The 17,082-nt window shown below is 40.7% G+C and overlaps 1 long non-coding RNA gene and 3 other non-coding genes across 4 annotated transcripts; all 4 read left to right on the top strand.

Moving 5' to 3' along the window:
* The first annotated feature begins 273 nt into the window (after positions 1-273).
* Positions 274-9,407, top strand: LOC138242913 (uncharacterized). The gene is made up of 3 exons (XR_011191788.1): positions 274-846; positions 1,539-2,996; positions 9,097-9,407. It is a non-coding gene; the product is annotated as an uncharacterized lncRNA (long non-coding RNA).
* trnay-gua (transfer RNA tyrosine (anticodon GUA)) lies at positions 3,148-3,236 on the top strand. The gene is given in 2 exon segments: positions 3,148-3,184; positions 3,200-3,236. It is a non-coding gene; the product is annotated as a tRNA-Tyr (tRNA).
* Positions 6,756-6,824, top strand: trnae-cuc (transfer RNA glutamic acid (anticodon CUC)). The gene has a single exon. It is a non-coding gene; the product is annotated as a tRNA-Glu (tRNA).
* Positions 9,408-9,849: 442 nt separating the features above from the next.
* Positions 9,850-9,922, top strand: trnak-uuu (transfer RNA lysine (anticodon UUU)). The gene has a single exon. It is a non-coding gene; the product is annotated as a tRNA-Lys (tRNA).
* The last annotated feature ends 7,160 nt before the right edge of the window (positions 9,923-17,082 follow it).

The raw sequence follows: 17,082 nt of genomic DNA, 5'->3' as shown, positions 1-17,082 counted from the left end.
ATATCCCCCACTCTCACAGCAGGGCCTGTTGTACCCAGTACAGTACTGCTGATCTAGAAGGCTGTTGATGAGCTTTTGAGCACCCAACTGAGAAACAGGTTCAGCCCTGGGAATAAGGGACAAAGAGGGAGATTCTTTATCCTGAAGTGGTAACAATATAAAGAAACACAAACCCCATCTTCTGGTTCTGCTGCTGCTCCACACAGGTTCCACTGGGAACAAGAGGTGCCAGGAGCTACAGGTTGCTACAGGGTGGAGCTGGAGAAAGTTAGATGCAAAGTGTTCAAATATAACGCATTCCACATGCACCCTTATTCCCACATGCTCGCATTCCACTCATTCTCACATATCCAGGTGCACACTCTTTCACAAATGCTCACGCCGTAAGTGATTAGCCTATCACTTTTCCCTGCCTTCACTATTTCAGTTCTCCTCTTCCCCCTGTTCCTCACTCACTGTGGTAGTCTCCCTGAGCTCCTGTAGTGCGCATACTTCTCCAACTCCTTTCTTTTTTGGATTATTACTGACATTTACCTGTTTCGTGGTTTTTCACTCTCGCCTCTTGTTTTTGGATTTGTTTGCCTTATTCTACTGCCCTCTACCGTGTTTTGGACTTATTGCTTGTTTATTTGATTAAGAATTTTTGCATTGCGTTTTTGGACTTTACTACTTTTTTTTACTCTTCCATTTCTGATACCAGACTTGTCAAGTACTGAAAGCTTGAACTTCAGAGGAGTGAAACACAGGGGAGAACCCACCTCTCAAGTCCCAAAGGCCTGCCACTATGTTTGCCCTGTGCAGAAGATAAAAAGCACAAGAAACAGAGAGCAGACCAGCTCCAGTGTGGTAAGCTCAGCACCTCAGTCTCAACTTCTAGTGGTCTCATGAATAAGATGCTGGCCTCGTACTGCTGTGTCTGACTGCCTGCTCATCTCTGAACCTGGCTATGTTGTACTCCTGTTTGAACAGGAGGTTACCTAGAGCTTTGAAACCTGTTCTCCCTCAGAAACTGTTCGCTGAGTGAGAGGAGAGGACAGACAGGCTAGATGGGCTAAACTTGCTTCTCTTACCTATCTGTTCAGCAGCTACCTGATCCAGCAATCTGCTGTGAGCTGGATTAGCTATTGGATATTATAATGAGACTCACACTGGCACTGACAGAGCAGTCTGCGACTCTCCAGACTGGACTGGTATCTTTAGAACATGTGGTCATACTGGTCATAATGTATTGACGGATTAATCAGAGATATGTATGTGATATAATTCAGGACTACGATGTCACAGGAAGACAAAGGAGAGAATGGAAGTACTGCAGGTTCTAGAAATGTTTGTCAGCTGGAATGAGTACAGAGATTGAGTACCAGAAACCGGGCACTCATTCTCACTACCACAGAACAGTCAGCTGGCTAACAGTGGACAGCAGGCGCTGACCTGGGAGTAATATCAGTGACCCTGCTTGCCTGAATGTTGTGTGAGGACAGACACTGCAGAGAGAGAGATTAATGAACAGGACTCTCTCCCACTCTTTCCTTTTCCAGGGCTCAAGGTGAAGGACAGCTGGGGGGGGGGTTCTTACAAGAATGTGCGTGCAGCTGAGACATCTGTGTCAAGGGCATCCCATGAACAATCTGACCCCTGAGACAACACCAGGCAGAGAGAGGAGCAGCTCAAACACTGCAGTGTATCTGATACACCATGAACAGGGGACAGTCTATGGAAAGTCACACAGGATCCTGGCTCCGGGGTTGTGCTGGGTTGATAAGGGGTGCTGTAGGTCTGAAAACCTATTCAGTACCAGTATGGAGCAGCATACTGCAGCAGTGATGTTAATGATTAGCTCCCAGTAAGAACAGGGATGACTCCAGCCAGTGATGGTAATGTGAGGGTAGTTCATACTGGGACTGGGAGTGTGTGTCTCTCTACTATCTGATCATAAAGTTGGGCAGGTAAGACAAAGAAGTCATTTGGAGGAAGAGGTATCATTCAGTGGGAGAAGACAAAATATCTCCCAAGTGGAGGCACAGAAGTTGCAGTGGGGAGAAAGCCATTATTAACCTCTCTCACTCAGTGCAGTGTTAATGTACTGTAGTGTCCAGTCAGTCAGTGCGTGTATTCACTGTCTCACTGTGTTTTCTCATGAGACTGAGTGAGTGGGTGGGTGGAGCCTTGGAGTGTTTGAATCGTGTGGCAGTGTTTGTTCACTGGTTTGTGTTTTCTTTGTCATTTTTTGGGGGGGAGAAAAAGAAGGGTTTGGTAAAAAATTGGTTTATTTTCATTCCATAGGCAGCTCTGGGGGCTCTGATCCTCCAGACTTCTCATTTGAGAAGCTTGCGTGGCGCCATGGTGTTAAAATTTCCCCTGTGGAGTTCTGTCCACTGGAGAGGTGCATATGTACAGTTGGGGAGGTCGTGGGCTGCAAGATCAAGTCCGCTTCCTGCATGAGTGGAGGGATAGTTGTTTTCCTACAGTCTACTGATCTGGCAAACACCCCGGTGGAGAAGGGGTTGTCTTGAACGGTACCTTCTCCCTGGTGCTGCCCTCTCCAACGTGCCTCTGTTTATATGGAACGAGCTGCTGGAGAGGAAGCTGTCCCGGTACAGATAGGTGGTCTCTCTGATGAGGAGGGTCCCTCTGGGCTGCAGGGCACCACAGCTAAAGCAAATCATGTCTTTCTGAAGACAAGTGTACGTGATCTTGGTGGAAAAAAACCCTGGAAGTGATCAATGTGGCGCTTAAATTTTGAATTGACAACTGTGATTATGTGGTATTCGCTACTTCGGAATCGATGAAGTGCTTCAGGTGCGGGAGCGAGGGGAACATGGTGAAGAACTGCCTGGAGATGGAGGATGAAACGAGCAGGTACCCTCAGTCCCAGGGTGCACTGGAGGTCAGGCAGGCAGAGGGGAGCGGAGCAGCGCAGGGAGGCAGCGGGGAGACAGCCCACAGGCGGTTTGCAGGAGAAGAGATTGCTGGAGGTGTCCCACACAGGAGAATAGGTAGGAGAGATTGGACTGCCACAGCTTAAATTCAAGGTAAACAAGACTAAGGAAACGAGTTGGAAACTTGATGTCGGAGTGGGATTTAAATCACCCATTTCACATTTTACTTCATTGGGCAGTATGTGCCAGAGAGCAATACTGTGGCATCTCTTTGATAGCTCAGTTGGTGGAGCGGAGGACTGTAGTGGAATCAGCAGGGAATCCTTAGGTCGCTGGTTCGATTCCGGCTCGAAGGAAGGTGCTTTTTGTGTACTTTAATCAAAGAGTTAAAAAAAGCTAATCTGTTTCATTCAGACATTGATCAAAAGCTCAATAAATGACGAAGCAAAGGCTCCTGTTCCGAATTAAGCCCACGTCTGATTGTCTTGTTTTGGCCAAGATCTGATCTTTGAATTAAGGGACTACACTGTCTGCTTTGTAATTCAAAAATACATACAAATGTCAAGTTTTTTGTAGATATAAAGGTGTTCTCTGTTTTCAAAGGATAGTTACTTAATTGGTATAATGATTTGGTATTGATTTGGTATCATTGTATTATAAAGTTTGTGCTTTCTGTGTTTTTATCGTATTGTGGACTTATTTTTTAAACAAATGCTTACAAAGGCAAACACGGCACACATCTGTTTATAGCAGCGGTGAATTGTACATTTTTATTAAGTACAAGCTACTGTGCACTTCTGGGAGTATAACAGGTTTGATATAAAGTGGCAAAAATCTAAAAGGGGAAAATACCCCAGATTGCATGTAAAACCCTCGTTGTGACTGTTTTAGATAAAAATGGCGTACTATGCACGAAATGTTGCAGAAACACAATCCGATATTTTGATAATTATTATTTTAATAATTTGATCAAATTGAGGCCAAGGATCCAAATCTTCAGTTCTGATTTTTTAAAGTGATATCTTTCCTTTCTGTCGTGGAAGTCACACGATGTGAGTAATTGTTTTTTTTTTTACGTTGCGATCCAAAGAGGCTCAGACGCACAGTCTAACAGTAACCAAACCAGAATGCATTCTGCTGGGAGCCGGGCTGAGCTCATTCTCACTCCCTGTGCTGAAAACAGAATTATTTCTTCCCCGAACATCGTCTACAGATCACTTGGGCGCTTTTAACCTTCTCGCAGCTACGGGCGAGACTGACGCTCACGATATGAAGGCATCCGATGGTACACCTTCTCTAACTCTCACAATCGTAACAGACTTTGCTTTTTTAAAAAAAAGTAGATATAGCCCTGAGAAAAGCATTAGCTTTATCAGTTTTTACATTTATCTATTTTGAATCAAAGTTTGACTTTTTTATTGCATTTTACATTATAATAATAATCATCATCATCATGATGATTGCATACACTTATATAGCGCTGTTCTGGATACGCCACTCAATGCGTTTCACAGGTAACGGGGACTCCCCTCCACCGCCACCATTCTCCTGAATGATCACAGAGAGTCAGGACCTCGGTTTTACGTCTCAGCCGAAGGACGGCACCTGTTTACAGTTTAGTGTCCCCGTCATTGTAATGGGGTATCAGGATCCGCATGGACCGCAGGGTGTGCGCCCAGCGACAAAAAACTAGACGTGTGTCGGGCTCGGCTGCATCAGGACAATGACGTCACGGGGACAAAGTAGAGGAAATCAAAACGGTTCTATAAAAGACCTGTGTCAGCTGTTGGTTTGCAGTCTGGGCTCTAAATCCTCCGATCCAATTTTAAATCTCTCTAATACCTGAGATGCGGCTTCTTCTGAGAATTTATTCGCATACTGTGTATAGATGAAACCTTTCATATATTATTCAGTTTTAATCAAAATGCTTTACTAATACAAGAGAGAAGTATAGTATGAAGGATGTGACAAATTTAAGATTTCTTGGAACAAAACGGTTTTTATTTGCATTCGAAATGAAGCGGAATTTTAGCACGACACACAAACCCTTTGTCTTTTTTAGAGAGTGATTTTTAAACAGACAAAAATGTAGAAAACGTGTTTTTTTTAGCACTTCAATAGCAGGGTCAGTGGCGTAATGAATAACGCGTCGGGCCTCGCGTCAGAAGATTATAGGTTGGCCTGCCATCTGGCTTGTTGCGTTTATACCACGTACATTCTTTTATATAAATGAACTGCACCTGAAAGCTATAGAAAACACTTTGGGTAAGTTGTCTGCAGCCTCATGCGAATTTCGACAACTTACCCAAAACACTGTACTGTCTGGAGATCAGCTCCAGCTCTGAACTCAATTGCAATGAAAAACCATGCGTAACAAAACTGGAGAACAGCTGAACTTGTGCTCAGTTCGGTGATGAGGGTTCAGAACTGTCCTTGTTGTAATTAGCATGAACTGCACAGGCTCTGAGTCAGACCATGTCAATTAGTCTGATCAGTGTAGGACACGTTAATGTAGAATTATTAATAGGTTTATTAGTTAGTTCAGGTTTACCCACCTGAACTAATGTAGAATTATTACTTGGTCTGTCTCTTGTTTGTATATAAATGAATTTCTCTGACAACTTAATGTTAGTTTTACGATGTAGGTCAGGCATTGACATATGCATGAGTGTACAAAATGACTCCTGATTCAACTCATGTTCTATAGGAGATTGGCGATTCCTCCTGTTTCTCGTACAACCATATCAGAACAGAAGCCCGTGTCACCCAGCTGTGATTCAAGATCGACTCGCATCTTTATCCCTTTTTTGTTCGTGATCATTATTTTCTTTAGTTATGATCAATATTGAACTTTTTCTAAATGAAATGACAATAATCAAACATGCAGGCAGATTTTTGAAAAGTATTCGGAATTGACAGGGTGCTCCTTTGGAACAGTCGTCAGAAAATGTGAGAAAATGAAAGTTATGTAAGCTCTCACACAAAGCATTGAAGATTGGAATCTGAGTGTAAAAAAGCTACCCGTCTTCCAGTGATAGGCAGGGATACACACCATGACTCGAATAGACTCAGTGAACTTTAACACCTATGATATTACGAGTGCTTTGCACGTGTCGAACTTCAAGAAGGAACTACTACAACAGTTGTGGACATAATTCAATACCACCGGCAAAGTCCAATGCCGGCAACTTCTGAGAAAATAATGTTCACTCATGGAATTTGGTCTTTGAATGGCTGGCGGGAAAATTCATTTATACTCCTGTTGCACCCTCAGCTGAAACATGTTAAAATAACAACGCAGATTTGTTGGAGAACCTGACAAGAATTATTGGGTTAGCACTGAATATATTCTTGTATATTTACTTTAATTTTAATATAAATATAAACATGCATGCTGTATAATCTATTGTAATTTTAAAATATGTTAGTTGAGGATGCGAGGGGGGCTATTATACCCTATGAAACACGCAAGGAACTGTAAAAAAGTCTGGTATTTGAATAAAATTGGCGATCACAAGAAAACCACAAGTTATGTGGTATTATCATCAATATCCTTCAAAATCGACGTTCAAATGAAGGATTTGAAGAAACTATGAAAAAAGCAACAGTAATAGCAGAGGATTTTGATTTTTGCTCTTCAAGTCAGTAGATCGCCATAGAGTTGCACCCCTACAAACAGCACAAGGGATGAATCCCACCTCCTTCGTTATTGCTATATTTGTGCCGGTGAAAGTAGCGTTTGTGCTATTGAAAGCATCTCGGAAGATGAAGGTGCAGTCACTTCCACATGTCATGATATCATTAGATCCGACGACAAGAGCTGAAGCCCCCGCCATTTTCCAAGCCAGCAATGTGAGGAAGATGAACATGGAGGAAGGTAGTGTGGCCGAGCGGTCTAAGGCTCCAGTCTCTCTGGGGGCGTGGGTTCGAATCCCACCACTGCCAAATGTTAATGTTTTAAGAACTGCAATACGATCAGTAAAAGCGCTTTTTGTTAGGCTGCGGGAGGTGTTTAGAGATAGACTTTCTAAAAGACAGGCTGTCAGCTTAACATCAAGGCAGAAAAAATATTTTGTTTTCTCAACAGAAATTCTCTTTGGCACGTTCAGCTTTATAGGGAACAACATCTGCCGAGATCACTTTTGAGGCAGTGCACATGATAGTGTACCGGCAAGTACATTTACGGTAATGGCTGTGGTGGTGAGCTGCTTTTGTCTGTGAAACTTTTAATTCTTCACGCCGAATCGTTGGCAGGGGTAAAGCTTATTAAATCTTTGAACATAGCGCTCCATCAGAAATACTTTGTTCGTGATCAAAAGAGATCAGAGGATTAAATTCATGAATTCACATAGCATACCTTACAGGAAAGATTTAAAAGGGGAATTGATTGTGCTTCCTGATGTGGTTTCTTTGGATACAAAGGTGAATGTTCTTTGACGTTCTGCTAGAGTATCCACTGGGTGGGCTTTATCAATTAGCTCGGATAGGTCATCTGTGCTCCGTCTCCGGAAAATAATCAGCACTGTAGTTTTTTCCTGTGCTGTCTTTTAAAACATATAAGATCACGAGTTTACAGATTTCTCCAAGTAACAACTATACATTTAACCCAGCGGTTAGCATTCCTTCAATCCAATAGTTTTACTCCGGGTAAAAAACAGCGAAATATGTAAGATGATATTCAAATATTTCAACATTCTTATTGGATTACCTGTATGGATATATCGCTCAGAATTCCTAATATGATTTTGAGTTCAGTTTTGCTTTACTACTTTCAGAGTCTTTTATTGACCTTGCTGAAGCAGAGAAGTGACACAATCACAAATGTGACCTACCTGTGCTGCTGTTTTTGGCTAATAATAGTTAAAAAAAACAGCTCCTTGCATTAAGAGCAAGAGCAACCAACACGCTCGCTGGTTGTGTTTGGTATTTTCCGGGGTGCTCTTCCTCAGCTGCAAAGTTATTTGGCGAGCAAAGACCTCTGAGAAGGAGTCTGAATCCATCAACAACACAGGAATTCTAAGATCGCACTGCCGTCTTGTGTACAGAGATCTGCCTTTTCCTTATAGAGTGTTTTGGTGTTTAAGAACACGTATCCTACCTTGAATGCTAGTTTCAAAAGATACGTTACCGGATCACAGATTTTCTTGAAAGGATTTGGGAATGCACTTACCGGGATTCAAACCCGGTTCAATTATTTAGAAGGCACCTATACCACCAACGCACTTCTGAGAAACACCGGCACATTTCCGCAATCCTCCCTCTCACCTACAAAGTTATGAAGAGACAGACGTCCAATGAAAACTAATTTGATTCACTCAAGGCTTCGCTCTTTTGTTGTGATGTCATTTTAATTAATGTAGCTGTGATAAGGTGTCGTTTCTGTCTCTTAAAGTTTAAGTCTGCTCCTTTCTTCCTGGTTTAGAAATAATGTTCCATGATTGTTTACAAACACCACTATCAATTATTTGTCCAGCTCTAACGCCTGTGTGCGTTGACAAGGCATCTCAAAAGGACATATTAAATAACATGATCCTTCCTGTTACCATTCCTGTGGTTGGAGTGTTGTTTTGCCCTTTTTCGTTCTTCTACAATATTTGCAGACAGGACTTTATCACTCGAGTTGTACAAAACAAGTCGGTCCATGAGAATCATCAGTACTGCTGTTGTTCTATGCGTAGTTTAATCAAGGTAGTCGAGTGAGGAGGTAAAAAAGCACTCCCCGTCGATAAATCAATCATCGTCGCCCGTGTGACTGGATATAAAAATAACGGATTCATTTTAACCAATCTCTGGAAGCTTCAATGCGGTTATTTTTCTTTCATTATTTCTTTATTCCAATGAATTTACTCTGTAGTAGAGGAAACACAAAAGTGGGAAACTGCAGGCATCCTTCGTTAGTGGTGGATTGTGTTCAGAGAGCATCAGCACATCTCAGTTCCGTTAATAAGTCTGTTGGGGATATACCTCAGTGGTAGAGTGCATGCTTTGCATGTATGAGATCCCGGCATCTCCAGGTGCTTTATATTTCTGTGCTCGCATTGCAATCTTCTGTTGAATGTGAACTCGTTGCTCATGTTCATAGAGAGCCAAGTTCACACAATTAAACTCTGGCAAACTCGAAGTGCTACGGTGTTGCTCTGCTGTTTTAAATGTACCTCTAAAGCATTTAGTTCTGTTAACTACCAAATGATTTGAACTAATTTTATGTCATATTCAGGAAATCCAGAGGTCTTCAGACGTGTCGTGGCTGTTGAAGAAAACACCTTTTGAATCTCACCCGGGATTTCTTGAGAGATCATTCAGTAAGCGAGTCCTCCTTCTGCACTCCGCACTGAGCTGAAAGCTGCACGAATTCCATTGTACAACCGAGAAAAAAACAACGACATTTGATGATTACAAGAAATTCAAGAAACACAACAGTCCGAACACAGGTTTGAACCCCGAACGCTTAATTTAAAAGACAAAGCGAAGGATACAATCTGTAAACTCTCTTCATGTCTTACAGTTTATGATATAAAAAAATCTTCCTTTCAGAATAATTTCCTGCTGCTGATAGACTATTTATTGAATTTTAACAAAATGTTTTTTTAATTTTTAACAAAAAAGTGTGCACACTTATAGAACCAAGACATTGAAAGTTTTTTTAATTGTTGTTCCAAAAAATGTTCCATTTGTTTTCATTCTTAATCTTGTTGATTAAAAGATTAAATGCAAAAAAATCTGAATGTGAAAAAAGGTCAAAATGCTATTGAAAAAATCAGTAATGTGAGGAAAGATGGATTGTGGGAGCCCCTTACCTCCCCATGTCATGCTGTATTTCTCACTCATTCTACTGGGAGTGGTGCCGTCGCTTCTGGATAAAGTCTGTCAGTGGTCATTCCAGACGGGTCAGGTACTGTATGACTGCGCTTCGGCACAAGAAGAGACATGTGACTTGCGAGGATCACGACAGTGTCATTCACCATCCGGAGCCCGGATAGCTCAGTCGGTAGAACATCAGGTTTTTAATCTGAGGGTTCAGGGTTCAAGACCCTGTTTGGGCATTTGTGTTTTCCTTAAGTGTATTGTGAATTTAATTATAAATCGTATTTTATCTTCCACTCTTCAAGCTGTACTGTCGATATTTTAAAAGTTAATCACTTGTATTTTCTTTAGTGTTTCCTTTCACAAACCGAAAATGTTCAAGACTATTTTGTCACCACACTCCACGTAGATAATCACAGGAAAAGAAAAGGAAACGCAGTGAGGAGCTCACACAGTGAGTACTCTTGAATACAACAAGAGGAAAGGCACACTGTACATCTGTGGAACATCACGTCCGAGTTTACAGTGACGGCTTCTATTTCCACTGATGAATGAGACAGATTCATGAGGAGATCCTACGCACAACTAAGCGAACACATCGCTATTTCGGTCTGATGTAGAGGCTCCATTTGTGTCAGCAGTACTATAAATGTAAGTCTTATACACTTTCAGGGGCTGCATCTGTAGCGCTTCATCTAAGAAGACTGTTTTACTTTACCACACGGTTACATTCACCCACCCAATTTATTCTCAGAATACCCAATGGCTCAATAACCCTGTTTCCCCTGGGAACCACCAGTGTACAGTCCCATTCCATTCAAAAATATAACAAATATATTAAATTAATATAGTCAATGAACAAATATATTCAATGAACTGTGTAACACAGGGCTAAAACTGTTTTTCGGGATGGCTGAGTGGTTAAGGCGTTGGACTTAAGTTCAATAAGCAAATGTCTATGAGGGTTCAATCCCTGCTCCTGTAATTTGCTTTTGAAGTGACAGAACACTTTGAAGATTTACACTCTATTAAAATATGTATTTACTAAATTTCAGTTCTCTTCACTCCCTGGGATAACTGAACTCTCAGTATCACATACTTAAGGCTTTACATGCATTAGCTGTGATACAGCTCCTAATAAAGACAGAATGAAACTGTATCAATAATAAATGACATGTTTTAAACAAACGTGTATTGCTTAACTTCATTATTAATAAATTGGTGTGACAGGAAAGCAAATTAAATATTACAATGATATTCCAAGCAACTGATGTGTGCCGGAACCAAATGTCATCCACTGTGGGCTTTGTAAATTGTTTAAAAATTGTAAGTGAAGTTGAGATAATTAACAATTTGTTGAATCCTGCAGTTACAGATTAAAATGTGAGAAGACTTTCTCTGGGTTTATCTCTGTCCGAGTGCCTGATGTGAATATGCTGAACGCAGTGTCTTTGATTTACAGTATGTACTCAAACAACCAAAGAATCCCATTCTTGTCATCCTATGGTTTGTCAAACGTGATTTTTTCAAAGTGTGTGCAATTTCGTTTAGTCTTTCGCTCCTGTACTAGAGCAGTAATGTTTCTAGACGCGCATGAGCATGGTATAGCAGGCTGACAGCAGGAACACGTGGCCCACAAGCAGTGACAGTATCAGAGGTGTCTGCAGTATGTTGGTTTGTGAGCAGCGATAAAATGAAATGCAGAGGAAGCAGGTGTGCCTGCATTAATAAAGCTCCATCGAGCAGAAAAAGTAACAGAAGAACCAACCTAAATCCAACAGAAAGTTTCTGCAGCTGAAATCACAGGCAAAACTGCCACAGGCTTGAACTCACAACCTCAGCATGACTCCATTATGTACTGCTATATAAGGACAATGCACCGACCAACTGTGCCACTGAAGCTGCACAATGGGATTGTTACATGTCTTAGATGTATTTATTGGAAGGTTGCAGAAATCATAAATCACTGATTTCATTATCTGCATGTTTAATATCCAGGAGAGAGAACTCCTTCAGGTTCTACAGCTCATAAGTGCACTTTAAGAAGTCTGCTTTTGTGAGATGGATCTCCGAGGTGCAGCTTTTTTCTTATTACTAAAGATACCTCTACATTGTAAACTATTTGAAGACCTAGAAAAAGGAACATGGCATTAGTTGAAATAAGCACTGAATGGGTTAAAACCCACGCTCTTTGAATTGCTTAAGCGATGCCTTGAGGAGAATAAATCAACATACTGTATTCACACAGGTCACTCGGCCACGGACAAGAACGATCAGCTACCACCACTATTATTATCATTATTATTATTATTCAACCATTTGGGGAACAATACAGTTGAACAATCCCACTGTTCTTATGGCAAGAAAAATAACATGAGACCACTGTAAGAGGACGAGTGTTGTAATTGTTTGAACAATTGATTTCTATTTTTCCCTCTTATGGGCGACCCTGTGGTATTTCTTTTTCTCTTTGTTGTTGTGCACGGGCTAGTTCTGCAGCGATATTTGCCGCAAAAATTTCTGCGCAGCTCCGTATTAAATCTGTTCTCAACTGCAACGGACAGAAGACGACTCCAGTAGATAGCTGTGTAGTTCTGTAGGACCACACACGACACAGTGATAGTGCGGCTCTTAATGGACTGGTACACAGACCACATGAGAGGCAAGCAAAACGCTTTTAAAATTCCAAAGGCTCACCAAGTCAGAGGAACAGCAATGAACTGAAAAGATCTGTTACAGACGTCTATGTCAACCTCTTTAGAACTATAAATGCCATTTGTTTAATTTATCTGTAGATTAACACTCCCAAGTAACAGCACTTTACAGTATATTAATGTTAATTCTGCTGGTGGACATTAGCTGGTGTTTTTTGTAACAATTTGTTTGCTCTGCTGTAAGGAATAATAATAATAACATCACTTTATTAACCCTTTACAATTTATTGCATTAGGAATGATCTTTTTGCATACCCCAGCTTGCTCTCCATGAGACACACAGATAAGGAGAGAGCCTGGGGTCAGAGCACAGGATCTGCCATTGTATGGTGCCCTGGAGCAGTTGGGGTTAAGGGCCTTGCTCAGGAGCCCAGTGGAGTAGGATTCCTCTGCTGGCAGAGGGATTTGAACGAGCAACCTTCCAACCACAGGCGCAGATCCTGAGCCACAGAGCCACTGCTCCACCCCGAGTATGTAAAGTAAAGTATAGTAAAGAATATACAGTATATAAAGCACGCAAACTTAAATGTTCAAAGTTTTCAGGCTCTTTAGCATTTTCCTTCACATATGGAAAAAGTTCGATGTGTTCTTGTCACATTTCTCCAAGTAGATAATCTACACAAGAGCGCATGTAACAGTACAGGACATACAGTGAGGAATTCGCGCAGCTTTCAGCTCAGTGCAGAGTCCAGAGGGAGGAATCGCTCGCTGAACGATTTCTCAGGAAATCTTGGTTGAGATTCAACAGGTGCTTCTTCAACAGCTATGACAAGTTGGAAGACTCATTGAAGTCTGAAGAGATCAGCCTCTGTGACAGAGTGTCCAGTGACACAAACTAACTGTCCTACTGTTCTCTGCTAACGTAGAGGGTTAATGTTTTTTTAGGTGAATGTAAGGTTTCTTTCTTGTAAAATATTTTCGAGTGTATTTTTGCTGCTGAAAATTAATCTTGTGTATTTGAATGAATTCTGATATTGTCACCTAATTCTATACATTGTTTCATCAGACTAGAACATTTAGAGGAGCTCAACAGCATTAATTAATTGCATAGTGATATTATTTCTTGCCGTTTAAATACTTCAGTCAAAACTGTAGAGAAGTTGCTCCTGTTTTCACCATTATAAGAACTGTGATGCACCAGTATTATTTAATCTCATAAAAGTATTGTAATTGTATTGTTCTGTTCCGTTACAGCCTTGAGTGACACAAATCTTCTCCTTTACTGCACTACACTTCTCCAGAGACCAGTTCAGCACACAAGGATCCTCAGTCAAACAAACACTGCAATCATTTGATAAATGCCATTTCTCACCCTTTCTCTTAGTGTTGATGCTACTATTGTATGCAAAGGAGGCGACTTGACAATGAAAGGTGTAATCATCTTAAAGAGAGTCTTCATGAAGGTGTGTGTCGGCAAGCTCTCCTCTGGCAATTGACCGGGCTTGTGAAGAAACCAATCTCATTCAACAACCATACAAATTGCACAGCTTAAGACACATGAAGCACAATTCGTGGGCTAATTTACACAAAACAATGTCACTTCACATTATCCACAAAGCTGTTTTGCTTGTTGACCACCTCTTCCTACATTACAGTGAGCACATACTGTATATTTCAGTATCTTTTATTTACCTTACTATTTTACTGTCCCTTTCACCCATGTGTAGATGTATCCACAGCCAAAACCCTGTGTTTCGCCCTACGTTTGTGCCAGTTTTACAATCAGTGTAGGAGCCTGCCTTACAGAGGTCCAGTGGCACAGTTGGTAAGTGTGTGGTATGCATGTAGCTGTGCACAGTGGAGTTATAATGAGGTTGTGTGTTCAAACCTTCCCTGGAGCATTAAGTCTTTTGAACGTTTTCCACCCATAAAACGTTCATTCGCCGTAGTAGTTTCACTGTGACTTTGCAGGTAAAATATTCTTAATGAGAATAATATTTCATATGCGATAAATAACTGAACTAGAAAATATTGGAGAGAAATGGCTAGTCACACTATTTGCAGCAGACACTCAGACACAGAAATGTCCTGTCATTAAAGAAAATTCATGAAGAAGAGGAGTGACATCATTGCAAAGACGATATTTTCTGATGTCTGTCTTGGTTAATAATCATTTGCGTGGGAATTACTTCTGTCATTATTACTAATACTGATAAAAACAGAGAACTCACAGCTCTCTGGAAGTTGGTCTGGACTCTAGAAAGTGTTTTTATTTGCAAGCGGCTCTGGAACTCAACACCTGTTGATGGGTCACTTCTGTCAGACACACCAGTGGAACCCAAGCCCACCTACACACACATTCACACACACTGACAGATATACTGTACACCTACACTCTCACACACATTTACACTCACAGACACATCACACATTTATACACACAATAAGACACTCACACACTCACATATATACACTCACAGACTCACAGATACACAAATAGACACTATATACGCACATAGACACCTACATACACTCTTAGGTACAGACACACTATAACTAACACTAAAGCAGATACTGCTAATATTACCACAGTAACACTATCACCAAAACGTACACTATCATTGTTACTAACACTGACAAAAACTACTACTAGACTAATAATACTTATAATAACAGTAATACTCTCATGAAAATTAACATGATGATGATGAGTGTTAATACTCTGAAACTAACACTATAAGTATCACTTATATTACATAAATACTAGCATTAAAACTAAAACTATCAGTAATGCTATCATCATTAATACTCACATAGACATTACACACACAGACAGACATGCCCACACATACACTTACAAATATAAAACTACACACTGACAGACAACACACACTCACGGACACAAACCATACACACACATTCTCAGGCATGCATTCACAGAAACAAATAGACACTATGCATACTCATAGACACACACTTATAGACACCAAACACTCAGAGACCCCACACGCTCACACACTAACAGACACAACAGGCTCACAGACACACATCCACACACTCACAGACACACACCCACAAAATGACAGACATCACACACTTACAGACACACACCCACACATGCACAGACACCACTTACACATTTAACTACAGATACACAATAACTAACACTAACACAAATACTACTCATGTTACTTACAACAGTAACATCACTAACACTGACACAAACTATTAATAATAAAAGTAATGCTATCACTAAAACTAACACTACTACTACTGTTAATACTCTAACAGTAACAAGATAGTTATAATTAATATTAACATGAATATGAACATTAAAACTAAAACAGTATCGCTATTGTCATTAATACTCACATGAACAGTAGCATTAAAACTACCAGTTGTACTCTCACTAATATTAACATGAATACACTAGTAGTAGTCGCTACCCATGACGTCACATCGCTCTTTGTGACGAAGGCTAGACACCTAGACGCGCACAGTGAGGTGCCGCTATATATATACATATATACTTATGGTTTATAAACACTGGAAAAATGCAATTAACTGTTACTACATACATTTATCAACTTGGAATATAATTTTCTAGCTCTAGGATACAGTTACCTAAATAATAATATGAATAATCATTGTTTACTTTCGGATTGAACATTATTAATAATAATAAACGCACTATAGTAATTGATCGATACAGTCTTTATTGACTGTTTTCTAGATATTTAAACAGGGTCAAGAAAAGAATCAGTACTCACCAATCAGTGAAGTTAATCGATTATTCTATGGTCCTTCAGTTGAATTAATTGGTTGTCGATAGATAAGTGATCAATAACTCTCCTCTGTGGGCTCAGCGCGCCTCCGCTGGAGGAAACTCCTGTCCGGAGCCCGGGGGGGCTTTTCTTACAGATATAACATCTCTAAAACACACCGGGCTGTGAAGAGAAGCGAATCATAACAGTTGGAGAAGGAGAGCGACAAACCGAGAAATGAAATTCATTTAACCAAAAAAATAGTTTACTTCACAGACTAATGAGTTGTATAGCATACTTCCGTAGAGCAGAAGAGAAAGGGCACAAGTCCCTGTAATAAGCGCTTTTAAGCGTTTTACACGAATCTCCACAGAATAGAAGCAATGAGGATCAGACTCCTGATCCTGGAGGTTGAAAAGCATCTCCTGGTTTTATTTCCACTCAAGCTGTCAGTTTGATTATTTATTTAACTGTTTAACTGTTATCAGACTCTCTTTATCTGTATATTTATAAGTCTCTCCGTGAGAGACATGTGGGAGACGCTGAATCCCAGGGCTGGTGTGGAATCACACACAGACAGGTCTTCTATGTGATCTGAGTCTCACTGCTCAAAGGTACAGACTGGTCAACTAGTCACTATTGTAGACAAGACTATCAGTCTGCTGCTGCTGCTGCTAATCATATTACATTTATAAGAGAAGCAATACTGCTGTTCATTAAATCAGTAAAAATAATAATAGATAATCACATATTGCTCAATTTTCAGTAAAACTCTTCTGACAGAGGGATGGAGGCTGACTTACAGTAAAGACAATGAATCAGGGCAGTAATACTGAAGGGCTGGAGGTCCTGGAAAGGATTAATAGAAGCTTCTTGCTCCTGACCTGGAACAGAGCCCACAGCTGCCAGATCTGTGACCCCTGAGCCCAGTTCACAGAGAGGAGAACCAGGAGCTCTGCTGCTCTGTCTCTAAGAGGCTGT

This window comes from Lepisosteus oculatus, chromosome 14 (genome assembly GCF_040954835.1).
Source record: "Lepisosteus oculatus isolate fLepOcu1 chromosome 14, fLepOcu1.hap2, whole genome shotgun sequence".
Lineage (NCBI taxonomy): Eukaryota > Metazoa > Chordata > Actinopteri > Semionotiformes > Lepisosteidae > Lepisosteus > Lepisosteus oculatus.
Note: the sequence above shows the minus strand (reverse complement) of the source record. Positions and strands in the feature narration are given on the sequence as shown.